General features: G+C 48.5%; 1 protein-coding gene across 2 annotated transcripts in view; it reads right to left on the bottom strand.

The window, feature by feature from the left end:
- LOC148443151 (thromboxane-A synthase-like) overlaps positions 1 to 593 on the bottom strand; it is a 30673-nt gene extending 30080 nt beyond the window's left edge. For both annotated transcript variants that reach the window (XM_088463156.1, XM_088463157.1), the window contains exon 1: positions 528 to 593. The gene's annotated coding sequence lies outside the window, so the exon portion shown is untranslated. The remainder of the gene's footprint in view (positions 1 to 527) is intronic.
- Positions 594 to 12482: the final 11889 nt, after the last annotated feature.

Raw genomic sequence — 12482 nt, 5'->3', positions numbered from 1 at the left:
CCATTGCACCCAGCACACATTAACCCATTGCACCCAGCACACATTAACCCATTGCACCCAGCACACATTATCCCACTGCAACCCAGCACACATTATCCCACTGCAACCCAGCACACATTATCCCACTGCAACCCAGCACACATTAACCCATTGGACCCAGCACACATTAACCCACTGCACCCCGGCACACATTAACCCATTGCACCCAGCACACATTAACCCATTGCACCCAGCACACATTAACCCATTGCACCCAGCACACATTATCCCACTGCAACCCAGCACACATTATCCCACTGCACCCCGGCACACATTAACCCATTGCACCCAGCACGCATCCCACTGCCACCACAACTCATTAACCCATTGCACAAATAAATATATTTATTTGCAGAAAAGAACAAACCTGACCCCCAATGTAACTGTAAGACCCCCTCCCCACTGCCGAGTACATACAGGGAATAGAGAGAAGAGCCCCCGCCATGACCTGCCCCAGGGCAGAGCACATCCCCCTTGCACCTACTTACCTGCCACACACCGAGGTCGGAGCCCGTCAGCAACTTTCGCAATACATTATACAGATCTGTAATGCCCTGTCCTACCACCGTGAGGAGCCCGAGTGCCTCTCCCGGGGGCTGTCGGGACACGTAGTTCTGTGCGCTGCACCTGAGCATAGGGAGCAGCGGTTAAACACTACAACTCCCGAGCACCCGTGAGGCCGCCCGCATAGATGGGCAGTCTGTAGATAGGTTTTATTACACAGCAAAGCAGCAGGGATCCTACAGTGATATCAGAGACAGCACCTATGGGTGGGGGCCCAGGCACGGGCCAGCCTGTATTAACCCTTTCCAGCCTTCCAGGGTATATTATAAGTATCTGGAGCCCAGTGACTGCATTATGCATGCAAAATCCTTATTAATGACCCCCACCTCAGTGTATAGGGCTGATAATAGCTGCTGTCCTCTCAATACATAGGTGAATATGTGGGGAACACCTGCATTTATTGAGTAATGTTTTTTTTTATTTTTTATTAATTAATATTTAACTGTTATTGAGTTCTGCAAATACAGATATGGATATAGAACGGGGGGAGAAACCAGCAATATATGGGCACATTAATAAGGACGTGATCGGGATGCCAAAGAAGAACAGTTGCAGCAGCGACATTTGCTGAGTAGTTTATAGCACACATGTATTCGTACTCCCTGGGTGGCACGCTAGTTAAAAGCACCGCCACAGTCATGCCTGTAGTCACTAACATGCTGTAACTAACCCTATGGGTACATACACCTTGCGTCCTCGTGCGACTTTGCCCAGCGCCCCATTCCCCGTGATATTTGTGTTATTATTTCCCTCATAAAACACAGCAACCAGTGAGAAGTGAGCACAATTTCCATGAATCCAGAATCTTGCGGACTCTGACGCCTCTCCCTCGTGCGTACAAATGGCGCCAGCTTTATGGTAGTCAATGAGACAAAGGAGATCATTTGCTAAACATAGTTCAGCGACCACAAAACTCTAGTAAAGCTGTAACATCAGCGGCCTAATATAATCACGGTGCAGGGGCCTCACATCATAGTGAACATGACCGTATTTTATTTACATGCAGTGTACATATAAAACTCTTATTTTATACACACACTCAGAATCCACCAGAGCATTGCATACTAAACTGAGTGGCTGTACGGATCCTGGATTACATGTATGATCAGCTGCGGTTTGTGCATTATGGTGCATACACACGATCAGATTTTTCCTTCAGATATGAACGATAACGATTTAAAAATCGTTCAGTCGTTCATATCTGAAGGAAAATCGTTCATATCTGACATGCCTGAACGATGGACGATGAACGATGCGCGTTTCCGTTTGTCAGATAACGATATCTGACATCTGATGGGTTTGCAGTCAGACTTGGACGATTCCATTCATTTTAATGCAGTCAAAAATCGTTCAAATCGTTCAAATCGTTCAAAACTTTGGTCAAATCGTTCAAATCGTTCAGTCGTTCATCTGACAAATCTGACAAGTCTGACAAATCTGACCGTGTGTACGCTCCATTAGATGTGAGAGTACAGAGCAGATATCTTGTCCTATCTACGGACCAAGCGAATAAGCAAATTTGCTCAGAGAGTATAATATGTTGCTCTTGTCGGATGGTAGTTTATGGTAAGTGCTTTGTCTATACTGATTTAGAGTCGCCATCCCCAGCGCAGAGAGAGAGGGGCGAGAGCACCAGCTAGGCCAGGACCTCAAGTAAGTCACAGAACGGTATAGAGAGGAGTGAGCGTTAGGATATTCACAAGGAGTGAATTTGATAGAACACTGATAAATTACCACTTAAATTACTCTATTGTTATTATGTAGTGTAACACGGGGTATAGAAATGAGGACTCCAGACAGGCAGGTACTTGGTAAAGCAGTGGCTTTTAATGGCAGCAAATACTGCACCTTAGCATACGTGAGCATAGGCCTGGACACACACAGGCACATAACAGAAAATAAGCAAATAAACATATAATGTCCCAGCACTTCTCTCGCTTAACAGTCAGCAATTGCAATATCTGTAGACCTTCCAGGTCCTGGCACCCTAATGCTAACCACTGCCCCTGGCCTATCCCCAGCCAGCTTATGCGGCATCAGGAGTTTGGAGGGAGCTGATCCCACCAGAGTGTGGGCAATTCAGGTGAGAACAACCCCTCTCACCACAGTAGGTAAATGGTTAATCGCTACATGCTGCCTCTTAACTGTGTGTTATTGTGCATGACTCAACTTTCCGAATAACATCACATGTCTGAGTAAATATTATTTACTAAACTTAAAGGTCAGGCTGATTAGATTCCAGGTGCAAGACTTGTTTACATGACTCTATAAAAGGGTCTGCATATGCACAAGCCTGTCACTTTAGAATGTAAGCTCTCACGAGCAGGGCCCTCTTCCCTCATGTGTTTTTCCTTCCTTTACTTAGATTGTTATCTACTCTATACTCCAAATGTTTATATACCATGTACTTGTACTGCAATATCTTGTACTGTATGTCACTGTTTTCTTGTTTTGTTCAACTGTTTATGTACTGTTTATGTACTTTGTTTATGTATTTTGTAAGGCGCTGCGGAACCCTTGTGGCGCCATATAAATAAAAGATAATAACAATAATAATAAAATGTGTTATTGGAGCATCACAGTGCTGTACGGCTGTACAGTACTTAGCCCAAGAGGGATTGATACCTTATCGTTTGTACTGCTGGTTGTCTTCTATCACTTGTATCCTGTTATATTCAATAACACCTACTTTGGTTAGGAATCAACTTGTGGACTAACCTCCTTGCTCGCATCCGCTATGCACCTACCAACTTGTAGGCATCTGGCAATAAAAATCTCTCCAAGGTAGCGGGTACATGCTCAATTGCTCCGGTGTTACTGCCTCAGAGTTGGGAGGGTTAAATTACGACTTTGCCCTGCACCAGTAACTGTCATGTAGTCTGCTCGTACGGGTGCAGTGGAACTAAAAGACCACACTTGGAGATCCACTGTGATCTTCTGCTATCGCTGTCCTGAGATCTGCTGTCACCATCCTGAGATCTGCTATCGCCGCCCTGAGTTCTGTTATCGTCGCCCTGAGTTCTGTTATCGCCGTCCTGAGTTTTGCTATCGCCACCTTGAGTTCTGTTATCGTCCTCCTGAGATCTGCTATCGCCACCTGGAGTTCTGTTATCGCCGTCCTAAGTTCTGCTATCACCGCCCTGAGTTCTGCTATCGCCACCCTGAGATCTGCTATCGCCGCCCTGAGATCTGCTATCTCCGTCCTGAGATCTGCTATCACCGTCCTGAGATCTGCTATCTCCGTCCTGAGATCTGCTATCACCGTCCTGAGATCTGCTGTCACCGTCCTGAGATCTGCTATCACCGTCCTGAGATCTGCTATCTCCGTCCTGAGATCTGCTATCACCGTCCTGAGATCTGCTATCTCCGTCCTGAGATCTGCTATCACCATCCTGAGATTTGCTATCACCACCCTGAGTTCTGCTATCTCCGTCATGAGATCTGCTCTTGCCGTCCTGAGATCTGCTATTACCACCCACCACCCTGAGTTCTGCTATGGCCATCCTGAGATCTGGTATGGCCATCCTGAGATCTGCTATCTCTATCCTGAGATCTGCTATCACCATCCTGAGATCTGCTATCACCGTCCTGAGATCTGCTATCTCCATCCTGAGTTCTGTTATCGCCGTCCTGAGATCTGCTATCTCCATCCTGAGATCTGCTATCTCCATCTTGAGATCTGCTATCACCATCCTGAGATCTGCTGTCGCCGTCCTGAGATCTGCTATCTCAACGTCCTGAGATCTGCTATCGCCGTCCTGAGATCTGCTATCGCCGCCCTGAGATTTGCTATGGCGATCCTGAGATCTGCTCTCGCCATCCTGGTGGGTTGCGGGGAAGCCGAGGGTGGCTTGCTCCTGTCATGTTGGGGTATGGGGGGTGTCTGTGTCTGCATGCAGCAGCTGTATCTCAGGCCCTGTTAGCCATTAATGGATAATTTTGCCAGTTAAAGGCACACTGACCCTTCTATTTACAATTATAGTTACATGTATTTAACCCACCAAATTGCTTTACAATATCTATATACAATTAAATCATATATTATTTTATTGTTATGAATGCCCTGTATAACTTATTAATTATAAGAAGGTTTTTTTTTTTACATACTAGCAAACAGTATAAATTGGACACTTATTTTGTAGGGCCCTAAACCAATGAAGTTAAGAAGATCCTGTTATCTTGTTCAAACATTGATTAATGTCAGGAGCGGCTGCAGTTTGTCACCACTAGAGGGCACTCATCATTCATCCAGCATGAGGGGCTGCTCTGTAATGCCAACCAAACATTGCACCTCTCGCTCAGTCCTACCCCCGTTTAGCCTCATATTTAACTTCTTATAAATAATCTCCCTCACCTACCCACGTACATTGCGTCCGACATCGCCACTGCGTCCACGTATGAATCAGGGCTTATGTCTTCTGTATCCGATGCCCCACTTGTCCCATTCACATGTTACGGTCATTTCAATGCAACTATGAGCCTCACACAGGACGTCTGGACCAGGCGGTCGCCCACCTGCGACTTTATGCAAATGCCGCTACAAACTCCTTCCCTCGTGTACATTTGTGTGGCTGAGTGTGCAAGGACTGAGACGCCCACATTTAGTGCCCGTGCACGCTGTAATACCGATTGGTGCGTCCTGATACGTCGCCCTCAGTGGCACCACTGCAGCTTGGACTAGACCTACAGCAGCTGCAGTGACTCCGTCTGACTACGTCCTCCTATCCCTGTGCGCCTGGGAATGCAGCCGCTATCATTCACACGCCTGTGACACCCCCATAACAAGCCCATAAGGCGGACCATTTTGCATGCGCTACTAGCCATCTCCCGGTCACGGACGCCCAGCACTTTCCACCACATTTCTGATACCGTCTGACCCGATCACAAGAGCGCCTTGGTGCGCACACGCTGCGTAACGCATGCGTCATATGAGTTTTTAGGACTTTTCGCACATGTGCAGCTGCAAAAAAATCGAGCAATTAAGTGAACATGGGCGTTACGTGCTGCGCCCATCTGTCTCGCCTGCTATTCCTCCAGGCAAAATCAGCATCATTGAAATGATATTCCGCCCTCAGTTACTGCATCCTCTACATCAGGGTTTCCCAAACTCCAAAATGCAGTCAAACCTCCAAAATGCATTTTTCGGGGGTGTGCTGCAACCCACTTATACATTAAAGTGGTCTTCAGTGGATACCGGTGATATCCGCTGCGGCAGTCCGGCACTACAATGCCCGTAGAATTTTATGGGGCTACGATGTGCTGGTATGCACCAATTTCCAGAAAGGAAAACTATCCAGAGCTTATGCCCGATCGGCAACGCCATCCATAGATCCGATCCCTCCCAGGCCGATGGCTGCGCACGCACAATAAGACTCCTGGGTCATAAACTCCGAAGTCCTCACAATGCCAATGACAGCTGTTATCAGAAGAGCGGTCCTTTGCGGTTTTATTATTTATTCATGCATACGGCGTTAGTAAATACCGATAAGCATGCGTTAAGTGGTGAAACGTGTCGCATGCAATATGCGCTCCAAGCAGGGGATATTAACCCCTGAGGGGGCCCGTGTATAGCGGACCCCCATCTCTGAGGAGCGCCCTCCACCCCCCTCAGCCGCATATCTTACACTGTGCGCCGGAAAGCGGATTCCTCCTCCGTCGCAGCGCCATCTTGCCAGTGGTATTCGGGAAGATGACGTATGCACACAAATGAGCAAATGCCGAAGATCACTGGGAAGATGGCGCCACAGACGAGGAGGAGGGATCCGCTTGCTGGCACAAGGTAAGTATAATCTGGGTGCAGGGTGTGCGTTGCGGGGCCCCTCTGGACCCGTGTGTACTGCACCCGTTATGAATACGCCTATGGATGCAAGATACAACCGTCCTTAGGGCCTGATTCAGAGCCGGATGCTATTTGCGGATGCTCGTTCAGAAAAAGGGGCTGGCTATTTAAATTAAGCGCTCGCTCTTTGTGGTCTGTTGACGCCTCTATGTCTGAGCGAGCGTCCGAAATATGCGCTCGCTATTTTGTAAAGACGCCCCTTGGCCGCTCGCATCTTACGTCATCTCCGCTATTTAATAGATTAATCGAGTACATCGAAAGGCGTATGAACTGCTCGCTATTCTTGTGGTAGCATTTTCCTACCGCAAACATGCGAGCAGTTCAGGCTAAAAGACAGCCAACTGACGTGGTCGATGACGCTGCTTTGTTAATTATGCACACCCTTAAAACGCCCGTTTTGACCGTTTGGCACGCCTGCGTTCGGATCTCCACTCCCCGTTTTCAAGCACCTTCCCCTGTTACCACCCACAAACGCCTCATTCTGTCACTCAAATTAGCAGGCACTCGCTATTTTGCGAGCACATGATTTCCGACTGCACTGACTGGTTGGCGCATGCGCATTACAACCCATATGCATGCGCAGATGTGCGAACATCGCTCGGAGCGAACGAGCGGCCGCTTACGAGCGGCTCTGAATCAGGCCCTTAGTCCTCAAGGCACCCTAAAGGCCCCTACACACTAGATGATTTTTTTAACGATATGGCCGATTCCAAGGCATCGGAACGACAAATCGTTCAAATCGTAAAGTGTGTACGCACTATGGCCCTGATTCAGAGCCGCTCACAAAAAGCGAGCGCTCGCTCTGAATCAGGGCGGGCGCTTCTTTTTTCAGCCGGCCTCCTGGCCACTCGCTAAGCTGTGGGTGATCACCCACAGCTTTAGCGAGCGGCCAGGTGATGGTCGCGATGGTCTCGACCGTCGCGACCGTCGGCCTTGCGACGAGACCCTTGTGGTAGGGTCTCATCTGCCGCAAGCCCCAGTGAGCTTTCGGCTCTAATAGAGCCAGAAGCTCACTACTGACATCACTGGTGATGTCAGTAGGGCCGCCCACAAACGCCTCCGTTTGTCCAGCCACCTCCCCTCCCCACCTACAAAACGGGGCGAGCTGTCAATCAACATCGACAGCCGCCCATTTGTAGCGAGCCCCGGAGCTAGTGAATTTCTCACTAACTCCGGGGCTTGCGCACACGCATTGCGCATGCCGCGCGTGCACAATGCCCCATCGTTGACCCGCTTGCAACTGGGACTGGGCATAGCGCTTGCGAGCGGGTCTGAATCAGGCCCAATGCGCGCTACCTCATCGTCGTTCGTCACATCTTCAGATCTTCTCTACATGCAGCTCAGTCTGACAATCTCATTAACGATTCCCCGCAGATCGTGCAGTGTGTATGTACGCGCTACTGGACAGCCAGGCGATATGGTTACATTATATAGTTAACAATCTGACCACCAAACGATGCACAATATATAGTTTGGTCATTTGTTGTTAGGTTGCACAGTGCGTATGCTCTAGATCGTTTGTCCGGGAGTTCAAGGGAAAATGTTGATGACATTGCATCGTTTCAGTGGAGTCTTAAGAGAGGAGGGGGCCCATGTGCACTCCCAGTGCGGGGCCCCCTCCTCTCCCTCCCCGGTGGCCAGTAGTCGACTGACGCTGCTGGCCGGCCAACGCAGAATCAGTAGACTCTGGGCACCGCACACCCTGCACCCATTATAGATACGCCCCTGCATCGTTTGCAAGGCGTGTAATGTGTACCTAGCTTAACAGTCCAGGTTTTAAGGATACCCATGCTTGTGCATAGATGGTATAATCAAATTGGCTGAGGTACTAATTAAGCATGGATATCCTTAATACCTGGACTGTTAGGGTGCCTTGAGGGCGGCTGACTTTAGAAACCACTGCTTTACATTATTTTCCCCCATGACACAGCTGCTCTTCCATCAGGTACATGCCCTATTTATTTTATATATCTGTGTACATATCACCCAAGACTAGTGCTTGCCACAATGGCATTACTCAGATCAGGCGGGAGTCCCGGCCATTGGCATATGTATAATGGGTGCAGGGTGTGTGGTGAGGACTCATCATATTTTATCCCATAGATAAGATTAACATGTGTTGAATCTAAGCAGGAGCCCGCGTGTACTCAGAAGCCGCCGAGTACAGGCCGTGCACCCCATGCTTACACTAATGTCATTTTACATGGTGCTGACAAGTCCTCTATGATAGGAACAAGAAAATATCTTATTATTTAAAATGATTCCCTTTAAGGACAGTAGGGGGCGCATGTGAGCGTTCATTGCTGATAAAGCTGTTTATATACCAAAGGAGATGGGACTTGTACGTCGCTCTTAGGCACATTCCTGGGAAGTTTCGCTTTTGTTGACTGTAAATGATACTGAGGACTTTATAAATCACATACACTTATGGCACAGTTACGTCTTTTACTTATTACAATGTCCGCCCCCCGCCCCCCCATATAAATAGTGCGCGCTCACTGAGGTCACATTAGGGACAGGTCCCCATCAATCCGCAGGGCCAGGTGGAAGGAATTTGTTTTGGTTTTTTAAAGTTACTGTCTGCGAAAACATGTAGCACAGAACGTGACGCCATCCGGCCGGAATGACAGGGGGCAACTGAAGCGTAGCGATTATTTCAGGTGAAAATGAAGAGTTGCACACAAGTTGGTCGGAATGACACTTGCGCTGCGTGCACGGAACTAAGGGAAATATATATCACCAACCAATCAGCTCCAAACTATCATTTCTTAAACACAGCCTGCAAAATGTAAGTGAGAAGCTGATTGGTTGGTGATGTATATCTCACAATTTTATCTCATATCAAGCTTCGATACATATGCCTCTAAATTCGATTTTGTGCCTGTATGCGACCGTGCCGCCTCCATTCCAACACTTGGAAATCAATATCAGTGAACAACTGAACCAGCCTTGTACCTGGTGCAAGAGATTTGCCCCACATCAGAGGGATCTTTGCGCACGCCCTCGCCGCGCCTCTGCTAAACGCAGCCTTCATGCAAACGTCCCATGGCTGCAGAGTAACGCCAATTTAGCTTCAAGTGCCAAAGCGACTGAGATGCGCAGAACTCTGAATGGCTTGTAGATGTGTACGCTGAGCTGACAACAGCTGCGGACGGTAAAGAAGTGGGCGCCATGGACGTCCATATGCAGATGCGCAGATCTTCGCCATACACGGGCAGGTTCTTAGCATAAGGAAGTAACAGAGAAGCAGCCGCAGAATCAGCGCCTATAGCAGTGTTCTGGGAAGGAGCTACAGGATGAGCAGAGAATAAAGAGTAATAAGAATTATACAGTAACAATGTATATAAAACGTTCCTTTCTCTGTATATGGGACGATACAATGTAGCTACAGCTTCTCCTGTACTGAAGAGTAAGTGATAGCAATTTAATGTTGCAATTGTTTATATGTGAGCATAGGTTAATAGACTAAACGCTGCACGCTTCCTTTCTCCGGTGACTATGTGGCACAGTCTCTTTAAAGTGACACAGCCGCCATTCCTAACCCATTCCTTCCTCCTCCATGCAGCCATTTTCACAGGGCTCCGTGATTTGCACCAACACCCTGGGCTACAACCAGTGGCTTTCTGATTTTGCAAGGTGGTGCAAATCCACACTAAGGGGTCTATTTACTAAGCAGTGTTAGGAGTGAAAAGTGATAAGAAAGTGATATGGTGCCAGCCAATCAGCTCCCATCCGTCATTTTTCAAACACTGCCTGTGAGATGACAGTTGGGAGCTGATTGGCTGGCACCTTATCACTTTCTTATCACTTTTCACTCTGTATCCTAACACTGCTTAGTAAATAGACCCCTGAAAGTGATGACAGCTACTTCTACAAGTGGTTGGACAGAGGCCGTGCGACCGCATAAATGCCGGCGAGTCTAAATACACTCCATAAAAGTAACGTTGGGCCTGATTCAGCAGGGAACACAGTTTATACGCACGCAATCGGTTCATTGATGCGTACTGCATATGCGTATGCATTGCAGTGCGCAAACTAGCCACTGCGCTAGGGAAAACGGTGTTTAAACGGTCTGACGCGCCTGCGTTTTTCTAACCAACCCCCTGTTACCTCCCCCAAACGCTGACTACCTATCACTCACTTTGTGAGTGGATCCTCTGAACGAGCGTAATCACAGACCAATCGCTGCGTGTGTCTTACAACCATGTGCAATGGAGAACAATCGCTCATTCTGCGTAAATATCGGCATTGTGATTACTGACCCTGCTCCTGTGTATGGATGCACCAATCCACACTCTACACAGCAAGTCCGCCAATCTGTCAGCCACTCCCTGCACGCTCAGCCTGAAGAGTCAGACAGCATGCTGGGTTATGTATATTATTAAGCACGGTCATAGTCAGATATATTGGTGTAAACTATTTGGCTTTACTTCCTCTTTAAATGTTATAAACAGCAGAGGTGCTAACATTATTCTCTTCCTCCAAACTCTTTATAATAAGTTTGCCTTAACAATCATGATTTGCATAAGAGCAGGACGTTTCCATCACCACCTTGAGATAATTCTTGCAGGAAGACACATTGTCACCAGGAAGATACCGGGAATTTATGTAAAAATAATGCAAACGCTGATGCATCATTTATTTATCTCAAATCGTGCGCAGCATGAAATAAATGTGTCACATATAGTACAGGCTCGGGGCCTGAGACAGAATTAGGAGCAAACACAACAGTGGCTTACATCTAGGAGACACTGGTCCTTGGGTAGCAGTGACGGGAGTGTCACACATTCTGTCATAGTCCGAGAGTCTCCTCCCGGCCATCTCTGCAGTGTTCATTCCGGGAAGCAGACTTCCACAGCCGTCACAACGTGCATTCCGGGGACTGGTCTCTTCTCCTAGAGAGGTTTCAACTCCTAGTGAGCAGAGGTGGCCTCCCAGAGGGGGTCCTCATGGCCTTCTGACTCTATCACACACTACCGGTGTTACAGTCCAGCACTAGGGGTACTGAAGCAACCTTCAGTGACTCTTTGTCAGTGAAGTGGTTCTTCCACTTTGTGTACCTGTTTCCTCCAGTCTCCCTTCTTCCTCGAGGTCTTCGGAAGTTTTCCAATCGAAACGGAGATGCTTTCCTGCTGGTGGCTCCTGATTGCCCCAGACGTCAGGGGTACTTAGATTTTCGGAGTCTCCCCATCGATACTCCATTCCTGCTGCTTCACTATCCGGACCTGTTGTCTCAGGGTCCTTGTTTTGCCCTGGACCTGGATCGTTTGTCTTTGACTGCGTCCCTACTGTGGTCCTATGGCTTCCCTGGCTCTGTCATCATTGAGATGATTGGAGCACATAGATCAGCTTTTGCTGGGATCTACCACAGACTGTGGCATACATAATTCTTATGGTATTGTACCTGTCGCTACGATCCTCCAGTGTTCAGGATTTCCAGAAATTCTGGCATTCCTGCCGGCTGGCTTGGGTCTCACCCTCCGCCTGGCCTTCCTCACAGTGCGGATCTCTACACTGTCAGTATGGTTCGGATGTGGAATTGCTCAACTCTTTGGTATCCGGTTCATCCTTCAGGGTGTTTTCTGGATTATGCCTCCCTTTGTCCCCCCTAGGGACTCCTTGGGATTTAGTAGTGGTTCTTCGTTCCCTCCGGGGACATTCATTTGAACCACTAGCTGTGATAGCCATTACATGGTCCATTGCTTAGGCTCTCCCTCTCTCTCTCCCTCTTATGGCGTTTGCATCCGCCAGGAGAGTGTCGGAATTGGGAGCGTTGTCATGTGGCTCCCTCTTCTGGATGGTTCATCATGTCAGGGTGTGAGTTGAACTCGACCTGTGGGCCTGATTCTGACCCGCTCGCGAGAGCTGGACACTCGCAAGCGGGTGGATGGTGCCGAAGTGCGCATGCGCACGACGGAGGGAGCTCCGTCGTGCTCATGCGCGAGACCCGGCGAGCGATGGGGAATCCGTCGCTCCGGGTCTCGATATAAAGGGGGCGTGCTGTCGATGGTGAGTGACAGCACGCCCCCTTTGGTGGGCG

The sequence above is a fragment of the Taudactylus pleione genome, unplaced genomic scaffold, assembly GCF_031769625.1.
Source record: "Taudactylus pleione unplaced genomic scaffold, aTauple2 ptg001329l, whole genome shotgun sequence".
Taxonomy (NCBI): domain Eukaryota; kingdom Metazoa; phylum Chordata; class Amphibia; order Anura; family Myobatrachidae; genus Taudactylus; species Taudactylus pleione.
Note: the sequence above shows the minus strand (reverse complement) of the source record. Positions and strands in the feature narration are given on the sequence as shown.